Consider the following 13,026-nt stretch of genomic DNA (forward strand, 5'->3'; position numbering starts at 1 on the left):
TCTCAGAAATGTTTGAGTCGTGTGAGTGTGCAATGGTGTGGCAAGGGAGGAATGGTAGAAAAATTATAAATAATGTAAATGTGGTAGAACATGTTTTGTAATCTCTAGCATATGTGTCACACATGACAGTACGTCTGTAGACTGATCAAAGTATTCGGAGCATAAATCTAAAAATAACATCCAAATTTAACAACTGTTTTACACTGAAGGAGTAATATCAAATCATGAAATAAATCTGTTCACTATGTATATATGTGATACCAAAAGAGCAAAGTGCAGCAAATTTCTAGGTACCATAACATCCAAAGTCAAAATATGCACATAGATAATAAGCCACATTAACATACTACATAAATGATATAGATTAATAATTTCTTGCCTCGAATTGCTTACATTTGTTGCTTCTCAGTTGATCAAAGTAATAGTGACACAATGAATAAATAGGTTTAAAAGATGTTATAGGCTAGGAAATACCCTAGGTTAAAATGCAACCATGGTAAGGTATCACAGTGTACTTACAATCAAAAATGGACCTTCTCATGCTAAAGAAACGGTGTAAGAATCAATGCACGTAAGCACAGATACAATAACAATGTAAACTACATGCATCTGTGTTTATATAGAAACCATTCTATGCATGTCTGATGGACAATGTTAGTTTTTTCAACATCATTTGGCTCAAAGGAGAAAGGGCTACATTACAATACCTGTGTGTCAATGTTAGTTCAGCACGACAACTTTCCATGCAAATGGCATTAGCTAATGTATGAAGAATTCCAGCTTATATTCACCTATTTACATGTGGAATAATGGATACATTTGATAACCAACTATACTTGCAAACATGTCAATTAATCTAAGGCTGTGCAACTGTTTTGTAGCCAATCAAGGGCATTGTAGGTGAAAATAGGACAAATGTATGTGTGAGTGTCAAACTCTTTGTCACTGTCCCTACTGATATAGCTCATAATGTATGCAAGATAATATGATCCTAAGTTGGATACATCACATACATATTGAGTCCAATTCTCATATAGCTAATACAAATATTCCAACTCACTTATCATACTAATATTCTGGATAAACATCAAAATTAGCATATTGATGTGTTGTATGCCTCACACTCTGCACAATATGTGCAATGACGGATATAGGTTGAATATTCATGTGTAAAGCAATTAAATAAAACCTAAGACATATCAGTCTGAAAATGGACGAATTGTGTGAGATGTTGATTGCATACATAATGCACATAGTTAGTTATGCAGAAGTAAAAACAAATAATTGACTGAATGGTGTTTTTACTCATTCCAGGTGACTCCCAATCAAAATTCCCAGACGGATGGGCAGAAAAAATATAATTCAGCTCTGAGCATAACTAGAAATGTTGTGGAGTGCATGTTTGGGATTCTAAAGTTCCTTTTTAGGAACCTTCAGATGGTAGACTTACATACTCACCTCCTAAGGTTTGCAAGATAATTTTAATCTGCGCAATATTACACAACGTCTGAAGATAAATACGCAATTGGACTATGAGTGTGAAACCCCACCTGGACATGCAGAGTATGATGAATCTGAAGCAGATATTGAGCGTTCAATGGCAGGTTTTGTGAGCTGTGTTCAAATAGTTGCTAATTTGTTTCGTAACATTTGGCAAAGCATTTTTTACTCATCCATAATTTGTGAGAAGTAAAAATAAAACAATTTTCACACATTGATATATCTTCACGTTTGTATCTTTTAATCATCTTAATAATAATGCTGACCAAATCACAGTGACAGTCATCAAAATATGTGAAGAAGTATCAGACATAAATGTGACTTACCAAGTTGATTTGTACAGACAATATTTGGAAGTACAGAATTAGGTATGTGTAACATCAGATCCACTATCAACAAATATTGAATGAAATGGTCATATTTGTGAACCAATATAAATACATTACCCTCAATGTATAAATTCTTAAAAATGTAATCCCATCACATCACCATGACTGTTCAGCTGTCTGCGCTTTAACATACAAGTACCATTTGCAACATTTAACTTGACAATGCAAAATGAATGTGTAATGAATTTTACTTTGTTAAATGGTGACATGCATCTATAATAAGTGGCCATGTGGACCATCCAACATATGACACTCATAGAAAATCATGTCACACTCAGATTCTGATATGCAACAACAGGCTGTGTACTGTAGTGATTGTCACAAAGATGCTAGATGACAAGGCTTCTCACCCAAGGGCTCCATCTGTACATATCCATGTAGAAGGCAATAAAGTAATGGATCCCACACTAAGGTATGAGGCCAATGTATACAGCAAAATCTACATTAAAATAGAGTAATAATCGGTGCAAAAAAATTACAAATATGCAGTACAAAGTTAAACATGCATCATTTCTGCATACAAACTGACTGACAATCAGTACCAATCGTATACTGTTGATCACACTGAAATTCAAATGTTGAGACACAAGCACTGGTATGACATATATTCTGAGTGACAAGAGAACTTTTGCACTGAGAAGATCAAACCAAAAACATCTTAGTATGTGGTCCTGCAACAAGTCGCATTCGTTGAACTTACATATTCAACTATATGTGTACATCATCATCAGCAAGACCACAAATCACAAAACAGTCCTGAATTATGTGTGAGTGCAAAGGAGCCTGATGTCTTATGGGTGAAGCTATCTATGTCAATTATGACAATATTCACACATTCTAATCCTATTATATGGCTCGTAAAAGTTCACATCAATCGCTATTGTGTCATGCCATAGGCCTTGTTTTAACTATCCATTGAGACATGTCAATGTCACACCATGAAGTATGTTCAGTTACAAGTAACACCTGGACCCAGCATGTAAGCCAAGGGACTTATCCGTCAGTCCACAAAAAAGAAAGACTAGTCTAAGTGAATTCTGTGAGGCCCACTTGTGCAACATAAGGTGAAGGAGGCTGATGCCCACCTTATAGTGATGAAGAAGCATATACCAAATACAACCATGTGTGGGTGTGCAAGGATATTGAACGGCACTGGTGCATGACACAATTTTCAGAGACATGCTCCTTAGTGTACATCCAACAAGAAGTACTTATTCCTGTGTATGTACATATGTGTGGATAAGTAGATACTATTGAACATATATGGGCAGATTTTTTATTTTTTCATACAGTGAAATGCAGCAAGTTACCGTCCTGCACAGTGCTGCATGAAAGGGCAGAAATGCACCATATTTGAGATTGTGTAGAATATTTCTGTCCCTTCCTACTGCTGGCATAATTTTGGCTGTGTCATGTTGCAAGGGTGCCTGTGATGAAGCTGGGCAGCAGTTCTTACAACAGCACATGCATGGGACATCATTTTGCAGTATGATGTTAGATATTTCTGGCATTTTACCTTCAGCCTGCTCTGCAGTGCAAGGCAACTAGCTGCGTTCCATGGTCTGGAAATGTTTACATATGTCTCTAAGGATGCCTAAATGTGCTATTACACAGGTATGTCATAGTGCTTAGGTTAGATTTAGAACTGTGTATAGTTGCTCCATGTTTAGTGCAGGTTGGCCATACTTGTTTTTCAGGTGGACATTGCCCACTTTCTGACGGAAAAATTGAGTGCTTCAGGAATACTGAAGTGGAAAGTAATTGTCAGGACAACATGGTTGTAGCTCTGTAACAAGTGTGTGTGAATCATTATAATACTGACAGTGTAAATTGTATGGCAAGGTATTCCTCACCTGGAAGCAAATTATACTCAGATTTATTGAGCAAACACAATATCATATGTTTAGGCATAATGTGTAACAAACAAGGAGCCAAGTTCATGTGAATGAAGTGTCAATAGAGGTGTTGGCAAGTATTTCTGATGTACCCCACTTGAAATATAAGTATGTTATAACTGTAACATCACCTCTGTGTCATGTCAAACTACTTTCCATCTACGTTCATTACAGTGTCACCAGGTTAGCCATCACATTGCAATCAGTGCACAACAGATTTGTGCTGGAAGTGTGTGCTGTGACCAGCAACATTCATGTTGTGACAGACTGAAGACTGGAGATGCATGGTTCCGGAACCCTATTCGAGACCGTATCCTCGGCTTGGTTTATATTGCTAAATATACATTCTGGATCTTCCCTAACTGCACTGGCACAAGAATCTGACTCGAATCTGCTCAAGCGGCTTGCTCCAACTTGAACTATCATCATCTTGGAACCCTGCTACCCGGTCTCAGCCTTCCGGTGTGTCATCCCTCGTACCTGCACCCAGACCTTTATTTAAATGGTCCCACGCCAGTCATTTTGTATCTTGTCTCCAAAGGCAACTTGGCCATTAGCCCAGGCAATTAAGTTATATGTAAACAGGCATGCTTATTAAAATGTCCTGAAAATGATCCCAGTATTTTCTTGAGCGATCGAAACGCCGTCGACACCTTGTACATCATACACGCTTGTTTAAAAGGTCCTAATTTTTGTGTAATGTTATCTACTGTAAATTCTGTTTGTTCTATGAGAAATGTGCTGAACACAAACATTTTCCCTTGCCTGAACCCTTCACTTTATGTTGTACGTCTCTCTTGCTAAGGTTGGATACAGGCTTGTGTCCCACTTAAAACTGCTTCTTGTTTACTCTTTGTAAATATTGAATTGATTGCACATTAAATTACTGTCCGGCTGGACAGATTTTTACAGTATAGTACTGATTGGGTCTATATTTATTGTCTTTCAACTATTTTTTTTCTGGGGATCAGTGTCTTTAGAAAAAAGGAAGTGTGGCAGTAACATCCCAATTTTGGGGGTATCTGGATTATAATTGAGTACAATTGACATCTCACCATGTTGGGGTACAAGGATTTGAGACATTTCTATATCAAAACATTCTCTCACTATTACCACTTACCTCAGGCATAACTGTTGTAATCCTGCCTCAGTGGGGTCTGACCCTCTTTCTGAGGTGTCTGTGTCAGTCATATGTGGAATAGAGTGACAGTGTCCCCATTAGACTGATGCCCTGGAGGAAGTGTATGTAGGGCAGATTATGTATTGAATCGAAGTTTGCCACACAAATAATTGCTCTTAGCCAGACTTATGGACTTTGTTAGTGTAGATGGCCTCTTGGCAGGGAATTGTCTTGTGGCCTAACACATGTCCCATGAATGACAGCCAACATATCTCAGATATTAATGTATCTGATAGAGCACAGAGTACCTATATCTTTTAGGATGAACCTATGTAGCTCCAGTAGGCCTCACACCATGGATACAAATGCACTGGCCTCGGTTTGACCATCAGAACATAATCACTAGATGTTCCATACCTTGGCAACTCAATGATAGCCTAATGGGCGGTATCTAACCTATGTGGCATATATCTCAAGCTTTCATGTAGCTCTATATGGCAAGCTGCCTAGCTGCGCTGTGTGAAAGGGACTGGGGAAGAATGCATAGTGAATCCCCTATACAGTTCATTCCTGTCCTTTCTCGTGGAGGTGTACTTTTGCCTGCCTAGCTCCAAAGCAGACACACTTGTATCATGTTGCAAAGGGAACTGCATTGAAGGCAGGTTACTTTTTTGGGCAAGTAGAGGCACCTGCCTTCACCAACACACTCCTGAGAGTATTTTCCATCTTTCTTTGCATGTTGCAGAATGCAGAACAGGTAGAATGTAGTATAGACAATGCAAATGTAGAATATTTCTCCTGGTTCAGGCGCACATGTGGACTTGATGCATTTTGACATGTTTCCAGGTCTAGCACTGATGTTAAATCTGGTGATCCTTCGTAATACATGGGTTGATGCAGTGATACACCCACCCTCCACCCTTGTCAATCCTCACTCCCACAGAGTAAGGCAACTAAGCAATTTGCGCTGCCTTGCATAACTCAAGTTTATATGCCTAAGTTGCACTATTGTTACATCTTCCCTAGGTTTTGGCATGACTTTGCCCTTCCCTTGCATGATGGAAGGGCAACTGAAAGGCTTTATGTGAATCTATGAGGTAGTGGTGGTCAAAGCAGTAGCACATCCATCCTATGAATAATAAGTATGGTAATAGCTGTCAATAATAGATCAATAGTATAGGTGCTCCTCAAGGTAACAAATGAAACACCCCACTACCCAGGATGTCACCTAATGGAAGTTCAGCCAAACTCCTATATTATACTAGCAAATACAACAGATTGTACCTCGGCACTTTCCAAATTCAAGGCTGTAAGCCTAAAAGATATATAGAATACTTAATGTAGCAATTCACAGGAAACACTGGTCGAGAAGAATACATTTAACAGAGATGTGTTTTAATAATAAACGACCCCAAAAAAACGTGGCTGTAAGCCTAAAAGATATATAGAATACTAAGGGGCTGATTCCGATCCGGGTCGGAAAGCACTCCGACCGAACCGGATCCGGAGTGTTTTCCAACCGAGCCGTAGTCCTGCAGTCCAAATCAGTGAGTACGATGTGGCCGTATGCTGCAGGACTCGGTTCGGTCGGACTCCCATAGAAGTCAATTGGAGCCGGTCATATGATGCGTACATGGGCTCCCATTGACTGAATGTGTACGTCGCGGACAAGTGTGCCCCCTACAGTGGGTATGCGTCAGTGCCATCCGCACCGTACATGCCTGTGTTGGGGAGACCCATGGGTCTCCCCCTGTGTCCGAGTCGTAGGGCTGCGGGTGACAGGGGGGCAGACGTGGACCCCCAAAGGCAACCACCCGGACAATTTGCAAGCCGGACTCTCCGGCTCGCACAGGCCGTCCGACGCATGCATCATACTGGCTCGGTCATGAATCGCATCCATTGCACGCCATGGTTAGCTTACGACCGAGACGTATGGAGCGGTTCAGACCCGGAAACGACTCGGTTGGTAAATTTCATGTAGCTCGCATTGTACTTGCTCGCTCGTATAGCTGTACGAGTCGGCCGGAAAACACGCCGTACGCTTGTAGTTTTTCCGGCCGGATCGCGTTCGGTGCCCTTCTGACCCGGATAGGAATCGGCCCCTTAATTAAGCAACCACAGGAAACACTGGTCAAGAAGAATACCTTTAACAGAGATCTGTTTTAATATTAACTGACCTAAAAAAAAAATGTTTCACTAGAAATCAACAAACATGTCTAGGACAACAATGTTTAGGATAATTGTATAATTCAGGCTGACAAAGTCCTGTTGCTTATTTGTGAACAACAAAGGTATATTTGATATGTGGAGGTCCTCTTTTTAGAGCCTCCTTGGTGGTAGCAGATGATGGCAGCCGACACGTGTTTCTGTAACTTCCTCAAGGCTTTGATCTGAAATAACAGTACTCCAAATTTAGGAAATCCACCCAAGATGAGTGGACTGTAACATTTTCAGCGAAAAAATCAGGAAACCCTTATAGTAAACAGGTACCAAAATCCGATAATTCCTTATTTGCAGTAACCATCGGGAAGTAAAAATCCGGGAAAAAGTAAATCCAGCCTCCAACCTCTAGCCAAGTAAAGAGGTTTGTTAGTGGATCTGGTTGCTATACTCCACTTTGTAAGAAAGGTATGTACATCTGTACATGGGCCCATGCCAGATTTATCAGGATTTCACATTGTGACGGCGTTTCGCTGGGATACAGGGGCACACCACAGCCCTTGTATCATTGCCAGACTATGCAAAGACATACTTTTTCCCTTCAATAAACGTTTGACTTAATATCAAGGGCAATCTTTAGCCCCTTTAATATTGAAAAAGTTGCTTATCTAATACCTATGCATCATTTGCTCTCACACACACACCCCATATCCATAGAAGCAATATAGGATGTAGGGTGTTCTCTCACAAGGCAGCCTAAACCTGGGACAGCCTCCACCAGCACATCAGGAAAGCTGCATCACTTATGGATTTATACAAGAAGCTGTACACCTGGCTCTTCAACTGATCCTACTTGCAGAGAAGGCACATACTCAATGCCAGGATACCCTCTTGGCTGACAGGTTGATGCTTTCCAATTCCATATTACATTACATTACACTTTTGCCTGGCTAGCCTCAACGCATGCACACTTGCCTCATGGTGCAAGGGGACCTTCATTAGCACTAGACTGCAAAAATTGCTACTGCCGGAGAAAAAGACAGTTATGTGCAGGACAATATTACATATGGAGCATTCATGCCCTTTCTCTCTAATGCAGCTCAACACAGCAAGATGTCTTGCTGCTTTGCACTGTATACAAGTTTTATAAGTATGGGCCCTTGTTAACACTCATCCTGCACTTTCTGCTGGTCCTCTACATCAGCATTGTCTTGACCTTCCACTCCGGCCACCAAATCTGTCCGAATGAGGGAAGCCTCCTGCTGCTCCAATGGGTCCAACTCCTACTGGACATCAGGTCCTCCTACGGTACGCATGGCTGCCTTTAGGTTAATGGCCAGTGTTTCTTTGGTCCTGCTTTTGTAGTTGTGCCACCTCTTCTTACACTCCAGTATTGTCCTTGTTGTTAGTGTAATGCAGTTGATCTTGTCCACTATAGATTGCCAGATAGCATCATTCTTTGCTAAAGGCATTTTGGAGGTGACAAATAGTAAGTGTTAATTCTTTGTCACTTCACTGAAAAGTATTTTGTTCTCCTCCTGATTGAAGTTGAACTTCCTCTTCCTTTTACCCTAGGATGTTGACAGGACTTCACGGTTAGGTTTGTGGCCTCCTGGCATACTGGGGTTCCTTCCATGCTTCTAGGTTCTGGGAGGTATGTTGTTGTGTACATTGCATTACTTTCTTTGCTTTTTCAAGCATTCCCCCAGTGTAATACACTCCTGCAAAACACAATGCTGATTAGTGGCACATAAAGGTGGTTTACGATACACTAATTGACTTTGCATCAGGTAGGTAGTAGTTGTGTTATGGCACTTTATGCCATCACAAACAACTCTGCGTCACAAGGCGTGATGCATCTTCCGACCCTGCACCATGGTGCACCGTATTATAAAAACAGCATATTCATGGCTCACAGAAAAGCTGCAACTCTGTGCATATCATTCTGATGCAATGCAATTTTTGAAGCTCCGCAAAGCCACTTTGCATGGCTCCAAACATCTGGAGTGCAGCGCAAATCCCTGCATTGCGTTACTCTGCCTTGGGTAGGTGTTCCATGGGCGTGGAGTGGATGTGCCCAAGCAACTCCTCTGTTTTTTGACGCATTCCCAGATTTACAAGACCTTGTAAACCTGGGTACTCTCCAAAAAGATACGCCTCCCAGGAGAGGAGATATGCCTCCCCAGGAGGTATTCTGCAGCACATATAGAAAGAGAAAAATGTCTCTCAGGATTGATTTTTGTGCAGCAAGGTGTCCCTGCCTGAACAAAAAAATCCTGCATGCAATGCAGGCCTCCTAGCACCATGGTGCAAGGGTGTCTGCGTTGGCGCTAGGCATCCCATTGTGTGCCAGCACTGGGGGTAAGTCAGGAATGTGTCATATGCCTTAAATGTGACGCATTCCTGCCCTTTCCCAGTGATGCAGTGCAGCTCAGCAGGGTGACTTGCTGCTCTGCACTGCACCTCTATTTCATGATTATGCCCCTTAGTAACCTGCTTCTGTTTCTGATCAAAGTGAATCCGAATATGTATGCTCACTAGTGCTCATTGATTTTATTCTGCAATTTCCTTTCTTCAAGTGCTTCTTCATTGGTTACCAATTTTGACAAAGGTCACTTTGACCATGCTCACTCATTGCTCATTGAGCACCACTCTTCATGTCCCTGAAGTCCTTAAATGACAATAACTCTTGCTTTGTTCTTAGCCATTTTTTATCCTCTGCGAGGAGTTTTTCAAAAAATGACATGCGGAAAGAGGCGATGAAAGAGGGATCGGCCATTTTGGGTGCATTCACCACCTGCCTTGGAACACTTAGCACCGACAATCATACCTTCAGAAAGCAGATAATCACTCTAATCACTCAGAGAAATCGGCGATTCCCATAGTTTAGATGCATGCACACTGGGAGTTTTGTACATCCTGCAATTACAGAATTGTAGGTCTAGGTGGTGACTCTTCAAATTAGTTTTTATAATGAATTATTGGTCCATTTGATAAACACATTATAGTTAATTTATGAAAGGTATAGGCTATGCGTATGACATAATTACTAGCAAGGACTGTAAATATAAAATAACAAATGTAGAAACATATATGTATTATTAAGCGTGTGTGCATGACTTCACACAACACACAGAAGCTGACAACACACAGAAGCTGACTCAAGCACGTCCACTGCTCTGGCAGATTCAGCCTCGGGTACATTGTGAACCACTACCAGAGGCCTAGATGATAACTAGTAGTTATGTTGAACTCCTTCGATTTCCAGAGCTATGCCCTTCAGGCATTCTTTAATTATTCAGGTGAATAAATGCATCCATACATTAAACTATTCAATTATTGATAATGCCTCTACGTGGGGTGGTAGAAATGACATTATAATCTGCATCTTTAAGTTCTCTACCATCTGACCACATACCTTCTAGTGAAATGGAAACGCATAATCATCTGTTTATGCTTAAGACGGGAAGCACTGGCAGAATTTTATTGCATTAGGAGTGCCAATAATATCAATATAAGAAATATGTTTCTTTTTAATAGTGGAATAGGAACATCATATACAAATCTATTGCAGGATAGGCATTTTTCGCTTGAGAGGATGCTATTTACCTACACCTCGAGCAAGTCTGAGAGTGGCCCATTCCATTTTCCTCACTGGAGAGGGAGGAGTCAGAACGTGGAGTATTAATTTGTAAAGGGTGACCCTCACTAACTTAAAAAGTACATCCTAGTTATGTCAAAACACATTTCTAAGAGCAACTCTGCTTAAGCCCTGATGGCTATGGTAAATTAACATGCAATTTATCAGAGAAATACCTTTAATTCAAACAAATATTAACAATTTTAAAGTTAAAACAACACAACATCCTTAATAAGCAAATTTTGAAAAATAGAAATAAATAGTTAAAATTAGAAAAGTGGAATGGAAAATATGAATACTTGAAGTGTTACAGCAAAATGGTCAACAAACGGTAATAGGTACAATGGAAATCTAAAGAATCCTTTTAGGTTAGGTGCATTGGCCCAAAAAAGATGCAGCTCTTCCACCAGAAACAAAAACAAGGAAATGTTAACTGCAAATAGTCCAGCCTAACGGAGCCCAGGACTCCAGGAGCATAGTCGGTAATCTTCACACTGGTACACTTCAGTCCTTAAAATCTTCAAGGTGCTCTTCTGGCAGAATCAAATCTCAGCTCCAAGGGCAAGATATGTCTCCCTCCCCTTGCTTTTTGCTACAACAGAAGTCCCAAAAGTGTCTTGACGCCAGGAAAATAATTGCTGGGTTCACTCCTGCAACCCTCAGGATCTCAAGGGAGCCTTCCAGTCACTAGTTTTCTATCTAGCCAGGATCCATTCCCAAGTGTGCATTTTCTAAGCAGGGAGAGCGTCAGCCTTTTGTGTCTATGTAGCATCAAAGGGTGGGCAACCACTTAACCCTTGAAACGTTTTCCTGTCTCTGGGCACCTTTAGAAGTCAGAATTAATTCTGTCATTTTTCTCTAGCTCTGGCATCAAGCACACAAAAGTTGATGGAAGGAATGCTTGTAATTTTTCTAATTACTGGTAATGGCTCGGGCAGCATCCCATCTCATTGTTCTTTGGCTCACCATTATGACCCAGCTATATGCAAATCTGTCTTGATCATGCTCCTCATGGGAATATTCTAGCCCGAACTGTCAGTCCAGGTCCTCATCGAACTGTAACACAATCAACCTAGGACTGGCTTGCCCTGATAAGCGCTCATCAGCCAGGTATAGCTTGTTTCAAGTGGCACAGTGAGCACAGGACCCACATCTGGGCATACCCTTGCCACTTAGGGCAGTACATCAAACACACAAAAGATTATGGGAAGAATGCTTGCAATTTGTCTAACCACTGACAATCGCTTGGGGTAGCATCCCAACGCATTATTATTTTGCTCACTGGGCCACATCTGTTTGGACTCAGCCATATGCAAAGCAGCCTTTCCCCAGTATTTGTCGGACTGGATTTAGAAAAGTAAATCCCACACACCTCTGTGAATGGACTTTCCTCAGTATTTGTTATTCTGGAGTTAGAACAGTAAACCTACCCCCAACATACACACTTCCCCCAATGGATGCACTTCCTCCAATATTTGTTAGACTGGGGAAAGTGCATGCATTAGGAGAAGGGGCAGATTTTTTTCTCCATCTCCAATATTTATTAAACTTGAGATAGAATAGGAAATCTGACCCCCTTATGCAATGTACCCATACTATCTTAGACTGGAGTTATAATATTGAAATGGTTCCCCTCCCAAATAGACACTTACACAAATGTTTGTTAGTCAGGAGCTGGAATTTTAAAAAATCTGCCTCTCATACAATCACGGGCCATAGTACGTAGAGGAAGACTAGCTGCCATTGCTGCTGACCATTATATACCTGCAACCTGTTTAAGGAAAGCTTAAACTGCCACCATCCAGTTTCGTACCAATTAAGTATGTGGAGAGGAGGTCAGGATTTTTTGTGATTGAGCTGACTGTGCCATACTGTTAGTTTGAAAAACAGGAGGTCCTTCAAAAACAATACAATATGCGATAAATATAGACCAGAATCGGCTCTATATAATTATACAATGCCCAGCCGGACATTGAGGTTTTAATGATCAAAAAGGTAATTTTTAGACATACGTTAGAATGTAGAGTGGGACACAGTCCTGCGTCCTTACACACTAAACAGAAGGTACAAACAGTCAAACATATAGAACATTTATCAGGCTGAAGAGAGAAGCTTGTAGCCAATACGAGATACAGGGGCAAGCTTTAACGAAAGTACAATGTCATGCACAATTTTAACATATGCGTTTAACATGCATGTTTGTACATAGGGTCGACGACGTTTCGATCTATTCAAACAATACATAGATCATCATCAGGACTAGAGAATATAAAAGCCTGAAAGTGCAATTCCTGTGAAAATGAAGGGGGAGAGAATAAAGGA

This window comes from Triturus cristatus, chromosome 7 (assembly GCF_964204655.1).
Source record: "Triturus cristatus chromosome 7, aTriCri1.1, whole genome shotgun sequence".
Taxonomy (NCBI): domain Eukaryota; kingdom Metazoa; phylum Chordata; class Amphibia; order Caudata; family Salamandridae; genus Triturus; species Triturus cristatus.